Here is a 13389-nt window from a genome sequence, read left to right as displayed (position 1 = left end):
AGATAAAACAAGCTGTGTACCAATCCACCATTACAGAATAATCTAGCTGGATCTACAGGTAATCACAATCATCTAATCATCGATGTGAACCTTTACGGTTCGTCGTATCAACCATTGAACGCCTAACTCCATGTCACGGTCATATTAAATCGCTGGTAGATAGGTCCAATGTAGGGCACCTATTGCGCAATCTAGACCCTATGTCTGAACCTATCAACCTGTTGAGCTGATGAATTATGTCCAAATAGAGGATGTGGGGAACGTTCTCGTTAGTTACCAATATCGAACAATTGTAAACATGTGTAGGTTGTTTTGTATGATTTTCGGACTAGAAACCTTGTTCAACATAAAGACGTAGGTACTTGTACTTAGTGGGTTACTCTTTCATACATACAGTCCATCTATCAAAGTTTTCCCGGGGGATTCCGGGATAAAAAGTACCCTATGTTCTTTCTCAGGGTCTAGACCGTATGTATACCAAATTTCATTCAAATCCGTTCAGTACTTTTGGCGTGAAAGAGTAACAGACAGACAGACAGACACAGTTACTTTTGCATTTATAATATTAGTTAGGATAAACTGTACCTAAACCCTCCTCACGAATTCTAAAAATATTTTGGTACTTACGTAACGTAAGTTATCGAAAGAGGGGGCGTTTAGTGCAATAAAAAAAAAGAAAAATATAGTTACACAATCCATAGGACATAGGTAAGCTAAATAAATAACATAATTATTATTTCAATAATCTGTCATCTCGTAAAATACTTAACTATCGTAAAATCTTACTAACTAATATCTTTGCATCTTACAAATTATCCACGTGTACCTAAGTGTTATGTTGTGTAACCCTGAACAGTAAATAGAAATAAACTGTGACAAAATAATTTGTCTTTTCACAGGGTGTTGTGTGATATAATATACCTAAGTGTTACTGTTAAGTGCTTATAGGTGGGTACTTTTTAAAATTTGAATAGTCACATTTAAAATTTATCGTGGACCGTGGTTAACATTTTAGTAAGTACGTGATAGGTTATAAGTACTTGATAAAACGCATTAAATTTCTAACAATACAAATTATTTGACCAACAAGCTTTTTAATTGGAGAATCAATCACAAATTATATTTTGAATTTTCAACAAAACCTACCGCTTTTTTCAGAAGTTTGTAAAATAAAAATATTGTTTGTAACAAACAGCCTGTGTGTAAAATGCACATATTCGTCACGTTGTTCTATGATAAATGTGATTTTGATTATTGTTTATTAAGCGACTGCACTCCCCAAAGGATGCATTCTAAATTAGTTGTCCTATCATGATGAGTGTTGGGAAAACTCTGTTCAACACTGTGTTATTATTACCTAATCGTGTTGTGAATGTGCCTGAAAAAATACTATAAACCTCTGTTCCCGCGAGCTTTGCTTCGCCTTAAAAAGTTTTCCAGTGGGAATTCCGGGATAAAAAGTATCGTAAGATGTTCTTTCTCAGGGTCTAGACCATAATGTATACCAAATTTCATTCAAATCCCTTCAGTAGTTTTGGCGTGAAAGAGTAACAGACAGACAGACACAGTTACTTTCGCATTTATAATATTAGTTAGGATTAGGATGTGCGTTGGCATTATGTATATGGCATAAGGCATATTTCTGAGTTGCGCCATTATGAAATTAGCACATTACATTAATTAATTTAAACCAATATTTCAAGGAATATAGCATTTTTGCGTCCTCAATTATAAATAACTGAAGTACTGACCTATGTATATGACCCCTATGACTCAAGGGGTGCCCCACAGGTGCTGTATTAATCACCACTGATGGGGTTTCCCACAGGATATTCACATCAAGGGGGTCTCTCTATATAAATCGACGTATGAACGAACAATAATTTTCACGCAATAGGCACCCTTATTACAACGACATAGGGCCATGGTTCAAGCAGCGCTCCGAAGCTTCGGAAAAACAAAACTACAGCGCTAAACACGACTCTATCTCGTTGTATTAAGCTTGCCGATTGCGTGACAATTCTCGTTCGTTCGTCATTTAGTGAATGACCCCCCTTGCAGTAGTAATGTAGGGTTCCATGCAATCCACCCTTTTCTTTACAGTGCATATAGTTTATGCTATCATAATGGTGTATCGTGGAAGCTTTAGCGTGTTGCAATTTAAATTACTTAGGTACCTACCTTCAGTGTAGAGACGAAAAAAAAATTCTAACGTTGCAACGATTTATTTTATTTCTTAATTTAGTAGACCGTATTGAATGTAGAAAAAAAAAGACAAAAAGTTACACTTGTTTCTGTTGCAAAGTTTGCGTTGTCAAACTCTATCTAGCCGCTACCGCCTGCACGCGAGAGATTTGCAACTTTGTTTATGAGTATTTTGGTAAAGTATAACTAGGTACTTAAGCTAGATACTGTAGGGTATGGTAGCTTATTTTACTTATTTAGTTACCTTATACAAAAATTGTAGGTACCTACTAGGGCATGCAATACCGTAATACCGGTATCCGTAATACCGGGATCCCGGACCAAATTTCAGCTTTTTTCAATACCGGTATTGAAAGTTAATACCGGTATTGAAGTAATACCGGAATAGGACGTTTTTAGGCTATAAATAAAGCGATTAAGATTTAGTTAGCCTTGTGTTCCTATATTCTGTGAAAGCGCACTTGTTCCCAACCGTTTAATGCAGTTTTCGGCTGCTAGAAATCTACTGTTGACCATGCGTAAACCGACACCGGATGAAAAAAATAATTTATTCTAAAATTTAAACTCGAAAACTGAAGTCTCGTAAAAATCTACAACAAAATATAGAATATGATTGCATTTGCTTGTTTTATTCTGACGTATACGACCTTTAAAGACAGTATATGCCATTTATTACAAGGAAGTCTAATACCGGTATTAATACCGGGATCCCGGTATTGAGTTGTAATACCGGAACTCAATACCGGTATTGAAAATTGTTCCGGTATTGCATGCCCTAGTACCTACCTAGTTAGGGTTCCGCTCATCTGGCATAATCTTTATTGACCAAAACTCATTTCGCATAACTCGTATGGTCTAAACTTTTTTGGCCGAACCATCACTTTGCCAAGACTTATGTGGCATAAGGCTCGTTTCGTCTAAAACTCTTTAGGCACAATCTTTAAACACCTAAGTTTCGTTTGCTCAAATTTATGTTCGTCCATACCTATGTATAATCTTGTTTCTCCTAATGTTATCTTAATAAATAATATATTAAGTATGTAGTAAATGTACAAATTGTGGTATTTTTCTCCTACATCCCGAAAATCACGATATTGTATGATCAAAAAATCGAAAGTTAACGACCAATATAATTATTACAAACCCCATGAGATCGAAACCTATAAATAGGTGCGACGACGAGCAAAGCGAGGAGGAGCGTGTTAGGTGCACATGTTCATCAAAACCAAAGCGGAGCGTAGCGAAGCGGAGCGGAGCGTTTTCCAAACAGCGGAAACAATACAAGGCACCAGTTTGCGCTATGTAGGGAGACGCTCCGTCAAAGTTAAAGCCAAAATAATATTATTACTTTGTATAAACCTATGCCATAGCATTATTAGGCTATTCAAGATTTGGCCATACCATTATTAGGCTAAACAATGTTATGCGAAATAACTTTTTACTAAACGAGATTTATGCCATACGATTTTCGGCGTAACGAGACTTTGACCAAACGTTACTATGCAATACGAGATTAGGCAAAAAAATCTTATGCCAAAAAAGGTAGAACCACCTAGTTATTATCAATTTATCGAAACGAATCACTTAAGTAACTCAGCCAGGTACAAACTTACTCATATGTAATATAATTATAATGTATCTAGTAATCAAGCACTAAAAGTAGCTAAGTAAGTATAATATTTAACTACCGTAAAACTTACAATTCTTGTGACTTTAGTCTACGGATCTCTAAAAGCTGAAAGATTAACTTTCGTGCATGGCTTCCACGGCTTTCACCGAAATCCTATGAACATTCAACCGAAAAAATGTAATCCAACTTAGAATCAGCCCGGCGAAGCCATAATTTTGTTTGCATGTGTACTTATAAGTAGGTAATATGGGTTCCGCTCATCTGGCATAATCTTTATTGACCAAAACTCATTTCGCATAACTCGTATGGTCTAAACTTTTTTGGCCGAACCATCACTTTGCCAAGACTTATGTGGCATAAGGCTCGTTTCGTCTAAAACTCTTTAGGCACAATCTTTAAACACCTAAGTTTCGTTTGCTCAAATTTATGTTCGTCAATACCTATGTATAATCTTATTTCTCCTAATGCTATCTTAATAAATAATATATTAAGTATGTTGTAAATGTACAAATTGTGGTATTTTTCTCCTACATCCCGAAAATCACGATATTGTATGATCAAAAAATCGAAAGTTAACGACCAATATAATTATTACAAACCCCATGAGATCGAAACCTAAAAATGGGTGCGACGACGAGCAAAGCGAGGAGGAGGGTGTTAGGTGCACATGTTCATCAAAACCAAAGCGGAGCGCAGCGAAGCGGAGCGGAGCGTTTTCCAAACAGCGGAAACAATACAAGGCACCAGTTTGCGCTATGTAGGGAGACGCTCCGTCAAAATTAAAGCCAAACGAATATTATTACTTTGTATAAACCTATGCCATAGCATTATTAGGCTATTCAAGATTTGGCCATACCATTATTAGGCTAAACAATATTATGCGAAATAACTTTTTACTAAACGAGATTTATGCCATACGATTTTCGGCGTAACGAGACTTTGACCAAATGTTACTATGCAATACGAGATTAGGCAAATAAATCTTATGCCAAAAAAGGTAGAACCAGGTAATATGGCGCATAGCTGGCTTAAAATTACCCGCAATGAATTTAAAGTGTGGATTTAATAGGTTATTATGAATGATATCTCTATTATTAAGTACCTATATCGCGTCTGGGCGAACGTAGTACCTATAGGGTATATGGCGCCTCCTCCGGCCAGTTATGGTGGCTTGTGAAAGGTGACTTGTAATGACCTAATGATTGGACGCGGAAAACTATAGGTCGCATCCAGTGGCGTGCTTTGGAAGAGGCCTCCAGTAGTGGACTGCAATGTAGGCTGATGATGATGATGATAAGTATACTTACTAAATGCAAATTAGAAAACACGTTGTGCAGTGAAGTAGTACATAAATTATAGACGAATCGATTTAACTAAATGCCTATTTCTTCTCTCAGACAAAGGTGACTTCATGGAGAATTCTAATTGATGTTTCATCAAAATTAATCAATCAATGGGCTCTTTGTCCAGTCAAAAATCTACAATTCTACCTACTGTAAATTTACTACAGAGGTTTTTTGCTTTCCAATGCATTTTTTAAAGCATTCTCGGGTTGACCACCCACAGTGACCACATATAAATAGAGATATCATTCATAATTAACTGTTGATTACATTAGCACATGTTGCCCCAGCTTATGACCGGACATTACTGAGCACTACTGCATTAAACGAGCAATCTTTTCAAATAAGGTGCCAGGTTTCCGTGGTATATTTTTTTTACAGTATGTAGGTACAGTCAAAGTTGTTTATAAAAAAATACGATTACCTTTTTTGACTTTGAAAACCGTGTTTTTATTAAATATACAGCATTACTCGATATTTTTTTGACTGCGATCAATAGCAGGGCTATACAGGGTGATGCAACACCAAACAAATTCTAACAATATGGATTTTTGTACCGGCGGCACGCAAAAAACTGATCCAAAGTGTCGATTTTCAGCAAATTTATAAAAGTGTCAATATCTCGAAAATTATCGAGTTTTTACTAAGGTCATATTCTGATATTCTGGCCTCTCATGAGCTGACCTATCAGCCCTTTAAGGGATGACGTTGACTTTTGGGACACCCTGTATACGTAGGTAGTTTACGCTAGATGCGCCACTTTGTATGCGAGAAAACTAAAACTTTTATAGTTTCGACCATGGAAAGAGAATTCTACTTTCATGGTTTCGACTAATACCTATCAAACCTGTACTTGCTCCAAGTTACCTAGGTAAAAAATTTCATAAATGTTTACCTACCATAGCAGGCAGAGGTAGGTATATCACTTTTCATCAGATACCTATGAGTCCACGGCAATAGGGGCGGTTCTGTTGCCCTAAAAGTAACCCAAAAATACACCAACATGAACATGGCTTAATGAATCTTAAAAGAGGTGTCACTGAGAAGATGTTAGCGTTGACAGGTTAGAAAAATAAAATGCTAACGTGAAGAAAGATTTGTTTACTCGCTTAAAATTAAAACTAAATTTAAATCAAAGAAAGTTTTAAATAATGTACCTACTTTAACCACTTAAACTTAAAAAACATAGATTCCCAACAAAAAGCCGACGAAACCTTTTAAAGTAGGTACCTGAGTAGTATTTACGCGTATACATAGTGGTATGAGTAATGTATTTATTAAGTAATATTCAGTTTTTAAATATAGAACTGTCTTAAATTACCGCTAATGCACCGTTGTCTTTACATCTGTCAAACTTATGGTGAGATATGGGTGAGACACCTATAAATAACGTAGAAAAAATAAACCTGTGTAAAATATGGATAGGCAGGTTTATATTAAATTGTAAAATTACAAGATAAATTGACAAAAAATGTTAATCTGAAATTAAAGTGTATCAAAAAATAATAGCATCGGATAAAAGTTTGTACGTAACGAGTAAGTATTTTAAGGGGAATTAAAGTAAAAAGTAAGTAGGTACCTCATAAAATAATTATAAATTACCAATTTCATCCTAAATGCCTACTCTAGATCATGGGAGCAGTTTTTTCACGTTTTTACAGTTGATCCTATAAAGAAAGTTGTTTAGTGTGATACCTACAATACATATATCTTCGACGCGAAGTAGACTGTTATAATAACAATAACACCCTGTATAATAAACATCCGTTACTCGAATTACCATAAAGGAACCTACTTAAATCGCCCATTGAAATCGTTATCACGATTGTTAACGGATTGTAATAATAAAGTTCAGCTTCCATCATTGTTCAGCCAAAAATAACTAGAATTAGCATAAATAAAGCCGGTTCGTTGCCCTGTTGAACCTAGATTTATGCCACGCTATTAAATGGATGCTAAAGACTTGTGGGGAATGTCAGTTAAATTTGTTCTTTCTATTATTAATAAAATCGCCCCAATTTTGGCTAACATCTTTAATAAATGTATCGCTGAAGGTGTGTTCCCAGATCTTATGAAATTTAGTAAAATTATACCTCTGTTCAAAAGTGGGGATATGGAGGACCCTGCAAATTTCAGGCCTGTCTCGGTTCTTCCAGTTTTGAGTAAAATATTTGAGAGGGTCATACTCAGTCAGATGCTTTTGCATTTCAATGATGCTCGATTGTTTCATAGCCAGCAGTATGGTTTTACAAAAGGCAAATCAACAGCCGATGCCGGTACTGCGTTGATTAAGCACATATTTGACGCCTGGGAAGACCATCACGATGCTATTGGAGTCTTCTGTGATCTGTCGAAGGCGTTTGATTGTGTAGACCATCAGACTTTAATTTCGAAACTTAGATACTATGGAATAGGAGGAAAGGCTTTAGATTTGATATCTTCATATTTAGACAAGAGACAACAAAGGGTCGATATTAACAATACTAAATCACAGGGGGCTCATGTAAAAATAGGCGTCCCTCAAGGATCTATTCTAGGACCATTTTTATTCCTCATTTATATTAATGACTTGCCTTTTATGGTTGAAAAATTGACTAATATAGTTTTATTTGCTGACGATACTTCTTTGCTTTTTAAAGTTAAAAGAAGAGAAAATAATTTTAATGAAATTAATTCAATTCTATCTGACATACACGATTGGTTTACCGTTAATAATCTTCTATTGAATTCTAAGAAAACGAAATGTATTAAATTTACACTGCCGAATGTTAGACAATGCGATACTAACATTATTCTAGATGGGAATAAATTGGACCTAGTTAATGATACTGTCTTTCTTGGGATGACTATAGATTCAAAGTTACAGTGGGGACCTCACATTGAAAAATTGTCTGGAAGGTTGAGCTCCGCAGCTTTTGCTGTACGGAAAATTAGACAGCTGACCGACGTTGAAACCGCCAGATTAGTTTACTTTAGTTATTTCCACAGCTTATTATCGTATGGCATTTTGCTTTGGGGTAGAGCAGCTGATATTGAAACTATATTTGTATTACAGAAAAGAGCCATCCGCTCTATATACAAACTTGGTTCCAGGGATTCATTGAGAGAACTATTTAAAGAAATTAACATCCTTACAGTTCCATGTCAGTTCATTTTTTCCAATTTAATGTATGTACGAAAGAATATTTCAACTTTTGATACAATTGGCAGTAATCATGACATTAATACTAGGAACAAGCATAAGCTGGCTTTTCCAGCGATGCGTCTGGCGAAAGTTAATAAATCGTTTTTAGGGTACTGTATTAGATTTTATAATAAGCTTCCAGCAGAAGTTGCTCAAATGCCAGAGAATAAGTTTAAGTGTTACATTAAAGAGAAACTCAGTAAAAAAGCTTATTATAAAATTGATGATTACTTAGAGGACGTTAATGCATGGCTGTGATAAGTAGTTAGCTCTGCTCATATTATTATAATAATAATTATTAAGCTTATATGTTTTGTATACCAACTAGTTTTAAGTCTTTTTTTGAAAAGATGGCTCAGGAGTTTCTTGCCTCCGTTCTTCTCCTTAGACAGAAAGAGCCCCCCCTTATCCGAACGGAGAGTAATTTGTAAAAATTGACGTTCATCAGAAAATTTTATATTTGTACGATGAATAAAAAAATTTGAGTTTGAGAGTTTTGAGTTTGCTAGGTTTTAAATAGTACTGTTTATCATGATACCTACTAGGGCATGCAATACCGGAACTATTTTCAATACCGGTATTGAGTTCCGGTATTGCAACTCAATACCGGGATCCCGGTATTAATACCGGTATTTGATTTCCTTGTAATAAATGGCATATATTGTGATTAAAGGTCGTATAGGTCAAAATAAAAAGAGAAAAAGCAATGAAATTCAGTTTTTTGTAATAGATTTTTACGAGAATTGAGTATTACCTAGTTTAAATTTTACAATAATTTTTTTTTTTACATCCAGTGTCCGTTTACGCATGGACAACAGTAGATATCAAACGGCCGAAAACCGCATCAAACGGTTGGAAACAAGTGCGCTTTCACAGTACATAGGAATACTATATCTTAATCGCTTTATTATAGCCTAAAAAAGTCCGATTCCGGTATTACTTCAATACCGGTATGATCTTTCAATACCGGTTTTGAAAAAAGCGTGAATTTTGTCCCTAATACCGGTATTACGAATACCGGTATTGCGGTATTGCATGCCCTAATACCTACTCGCTTAACTAGAGGTTAAAAATCAATATTGTTTTTTAATTTCGTTGTTTTAAAAGAAATATCTATCTAACAAAATAAAGTTTGAATTAAGTAAGGCGGTGAACATTGTTTAAGAATAAATAAATATTTAATAAATGTGTTTGTGTTACAGTAATGAGTGCAGGCATGTAATAGTTTATTTATAAAAGAACTATTTTCAGACAAGACATGTTGGTGTAGGAATACTATTGTGGACCAAAGGATAATCCTGTTTGGGAATACAATGATAGAGCTGTGGCAATAGGATTTAAAGGAATGCCATGGAGATGATATTGTTAGAGGTAAAATTATGCTCTTTTATTAACATACCTACACAAGACGGTTGAGTATAGGTACTTCGACCTTCGATAAAAGCAGTAGCCTAGCATGGGGCGCAAGACGTGCATTACTTTATATCAAGACGTGACAAAAAAAGTCGTCGCGCTCTCGCTCTCAAGTGAGCGCGACGCAAAACTTTTGTCACGACGTGCAAGTCTTGCAGTGTCTTGCACCCCATGACCCCATGCTAGGGCTTCTTACCGGCTAATCCTTCCTCCACGGTGACAAACCCTCTTCATCATCAGCTATAGATGATCGAAGCAAACCCTTCTTATTCTTATTCTTATAAACCCTAGACACGCTAGTCTCTCATTTTTGTCACCGACACGCTAAAGGATGATTTTACCAATCGCATTTTCTATGAATCTATCTATACCTGCCACTCCATAGGTTTCCCTGTTCATCTTCATCTATTGAGGAGCAGCGCGTGGGCACGTGTGGGCACTGACAGACAAACAAACAATTACATCCTGGACACACCTTTACATAATTATTACTCCTTGACGAAAAGAAAGGTGCCATGTGTTTTGGATCCTAAACAGTCTGACTCAGTGATTTAGATAAAAATGCAGAACTACTTACTACTTGTGAAACAAAAGTTGGGAATGACCACCTGTCAATGCACCATGCACCCCCTTCGGCTTGTTATGTACCATTTTTGCAAAATCCTGTATAGTATATTATTATGTTGGTAGCACCGCAGTCCATTGAATTTGCAGCTTCTGCCGCAGAGTAGAGTCGGTCTCTTTGTCAGCCGCAGCTTTGTGCCAACTTTCTATGTTGGAGCGCGTTTCCATTGCAAGTAGACAATTTTTAATCCCCGGCGGAAAAAGAGGAGTGTTATAAGTTTAACGTATCTGTGTCTGTGTATCTGGCGGAACCGATATTTGTTTTGTTTTATAAGCAGTGGTCTGACCAACGGCCGCCGGTCGGACCACTGCCTTAGGGTCGTAGGTAATATACCCATTATTACCCCGAGAGTTATAAGCCATGTTTCATGAAAATCGGTTTAGCAATTCAAAAGATATACTACTTTTAGTGTTGAATGAAATGTAGGGGGTTTTTAACGTTGGTTAGGTTAGGTTATTGTTAAACAAAGGTGTGAGACGTTTTAATTTCTGTTCTGTTTATGGCGAGTTTCTTCACTTGAGCTTTTAAAATCAAGCACGGATTAAAGGAGCACGAGCGCTGTGATAAGCTGAATTATTGTCGCTAAGTAGGTAGTACCTTCTGAGGACTTTAATAAGAAGTTAGGCTTAACTCCAATTTACTTATGTTTTTTTAACTGTGAACACTCGGCCTACACCACGCCACAAGCACAGTCAGTGGCGAACTGTTTGCCTACTGGGAACGCGCAGCCTATACCACCATCCACCTACCTCCACTCCAACTAGACTTCAACCCACTAAGGAACTAGGCAGGTACTTGTAACTCGCCAGTCTGTATGAAGCGTGCTTGACAATGAAAACAAAAGATGGTGCCTCTAGAACTTTCCACTGCACTCTTGTTCGCTGTAGTCTGTGAACACTCGACACATCAATGAGGACTTTATAAAGCACGCTTTGCTCTCAGGCTTTGCTGTAGAAAGTAGTTTTAATAGAGTGTGGGTTTCATTGTATTCTGTGTGCAATTCTTTAGTACCTACGATCGATGTAGCAAGTAAAATAACTACCTACCTATAGAATCTACTTATTAGGTATGTATGTAGTTAGTAGTTATAGATGTGGAGAAAGAAGGTACCAATCATAACTACCACTACCTATCTAAAGAATAATGTTAACCTACGTGGACCATGTAGATGTAGAAACTCATGTGGACCTATAGATACCTACGAGTACAATGGTGTTGCAAAAGTCCAGAAAGTAGTGGAAATTTTATAAATAGGTAGGTAACAAGGACTTATACAAAGTCCTTTATTTATTTATTTATTGGCACCACACAACAGGTACATAACACAACATGCAATAAAAATATATAAATTCAAGTTTAAAACTAGTAATGCACCCTAATGGTGTGTGTTCCTCTTGGTAGGTAATGAGACTAATGAGTGGTTTTAATGGTTTGAGTGGTTTTTGGTAGCTCAATAAAAAAGCTGTCAGAAAACCCATAATAAGTACCTTTGTATACATCTGTATACAATGTATTGAGTCCACCAACCCGCACTAGGCCAGCGTGGTGGACTAGGCCTAAACCCTTCCTTCTTCCGTGCCTCAGCAGTGAGGATGTGATGGGTCGTGATGATGTATTAAGTAGTCAGGTATCTTCGACCCATGCTTCCATGAGTAGTGAGAAGCAAGAAGGAACAAAGCCATGATCCTCGCATGTATATTGTATAAGTACCTACATAACATAACCTCCTAACTATATATGCTACGTAGCCATTGAGTATGAATGGTCTGGAGACGAAATAGGCAGACGTTCCCCTCTGGCGGGGTGGTAGGCCAGAAAGGCCCACCGATTTATAAAAACTAGTTGCAGTCTAAATTTTCACTAGACTCAATCTAGTTGGCAAAGCGTTCGTTTCATAGAAAATGATTTGTTTACATACTAAAATGACAGCTTCAATTCATAGAATATCCGGATTCCGGATTTGATCACAGATTTGGTCATGGTTTATTGTTATTAGCTGTTTCCTAGCAACCAATGTCAAAAAATGCAATAGTGATGTACCGGTATGTAGATATGTATTAATCGACAAAAAAGGTCATAGTTGGGAAGCGTCCGTAGCCGAATTGGCTTCAGTAATCGTAACTGATCACTGAGGTTAAGCAACAACTGACACGGTCAGCCATTGGTAGGTACAAGATGAGTTACCGATATCAAATGGTTCTTTTCTGGACGCTTCCGTGCTTCGGACGGGACGTTAAGCCGTGGGTCCCGGTTGCTGCTTCGGCAGCAGTCGTTAAGCCTAGTCAGAGGCCGCCCGAAGGGGCGGCTTGAAAGCATCTGACCGTCGGGTTGCCCACTTACTCGACAACTTCAGTGCATCGTACTCATTCAAAAACGGCGATACGGCTCGCGACCTATCACGTGAGTATACCTAAATGTACAGCGAAAAGGTGACTTCGTTTATTAATCATTCCTAATTAAATTTAACTATACCTAATTAATTTGAAATTAGTATTTCTAACCCATGTTCTCGAATTCATCGATAACACTTATCGATAATTGTTACATCCATTAGCAAGAAAAATGAAAACACTGTGTTCATTATTAAATGTCACTTCACGTAACCCTTATTGCTGGGAATTAAAACTCATAATGATATGTCCCATGAGACATAATCATGGTAAACGGTAAAATTTCCCCCCGCAAAAATTGGCAGACTTTTTTGTATCAAGAAAGATCGCTATGACGCTTCCCGAGGGTACACCCGAGTCCGCGTTGTTCTATGTACGTAGCCTACGTAACTATACTCTGTCCATTATATTATTGGTTTTTTAACATTCGAAATCCCATACATATTTGACGACTGCAAAGGAAAACCAACTTTACTTACCAGACATAAGGAAACATCTAAAATACAATAACAAAGTGGAAGCTCTATAAGTACGTGTGTGTGATGATGATGATAGTATTCCTCAAAAATCCTTATTCCACGGATTATGCGCAATCGCAA

Source organism: Plutella xylostella, chromosome 19 (genome assembly GCF_932276165.1).
Source record: "Plutella xylostella chromosome 19, ilPluXylo3.1, whole genome shotgun sequence".
NCBI lineage: Eukaryota > Metazoa > Arthropoda > Insecta > Lepidoptera > Plutellidae > Plutella > Plutella xylostella.
Note: the sequence above shows the minus strand (reverse complement) of the source record.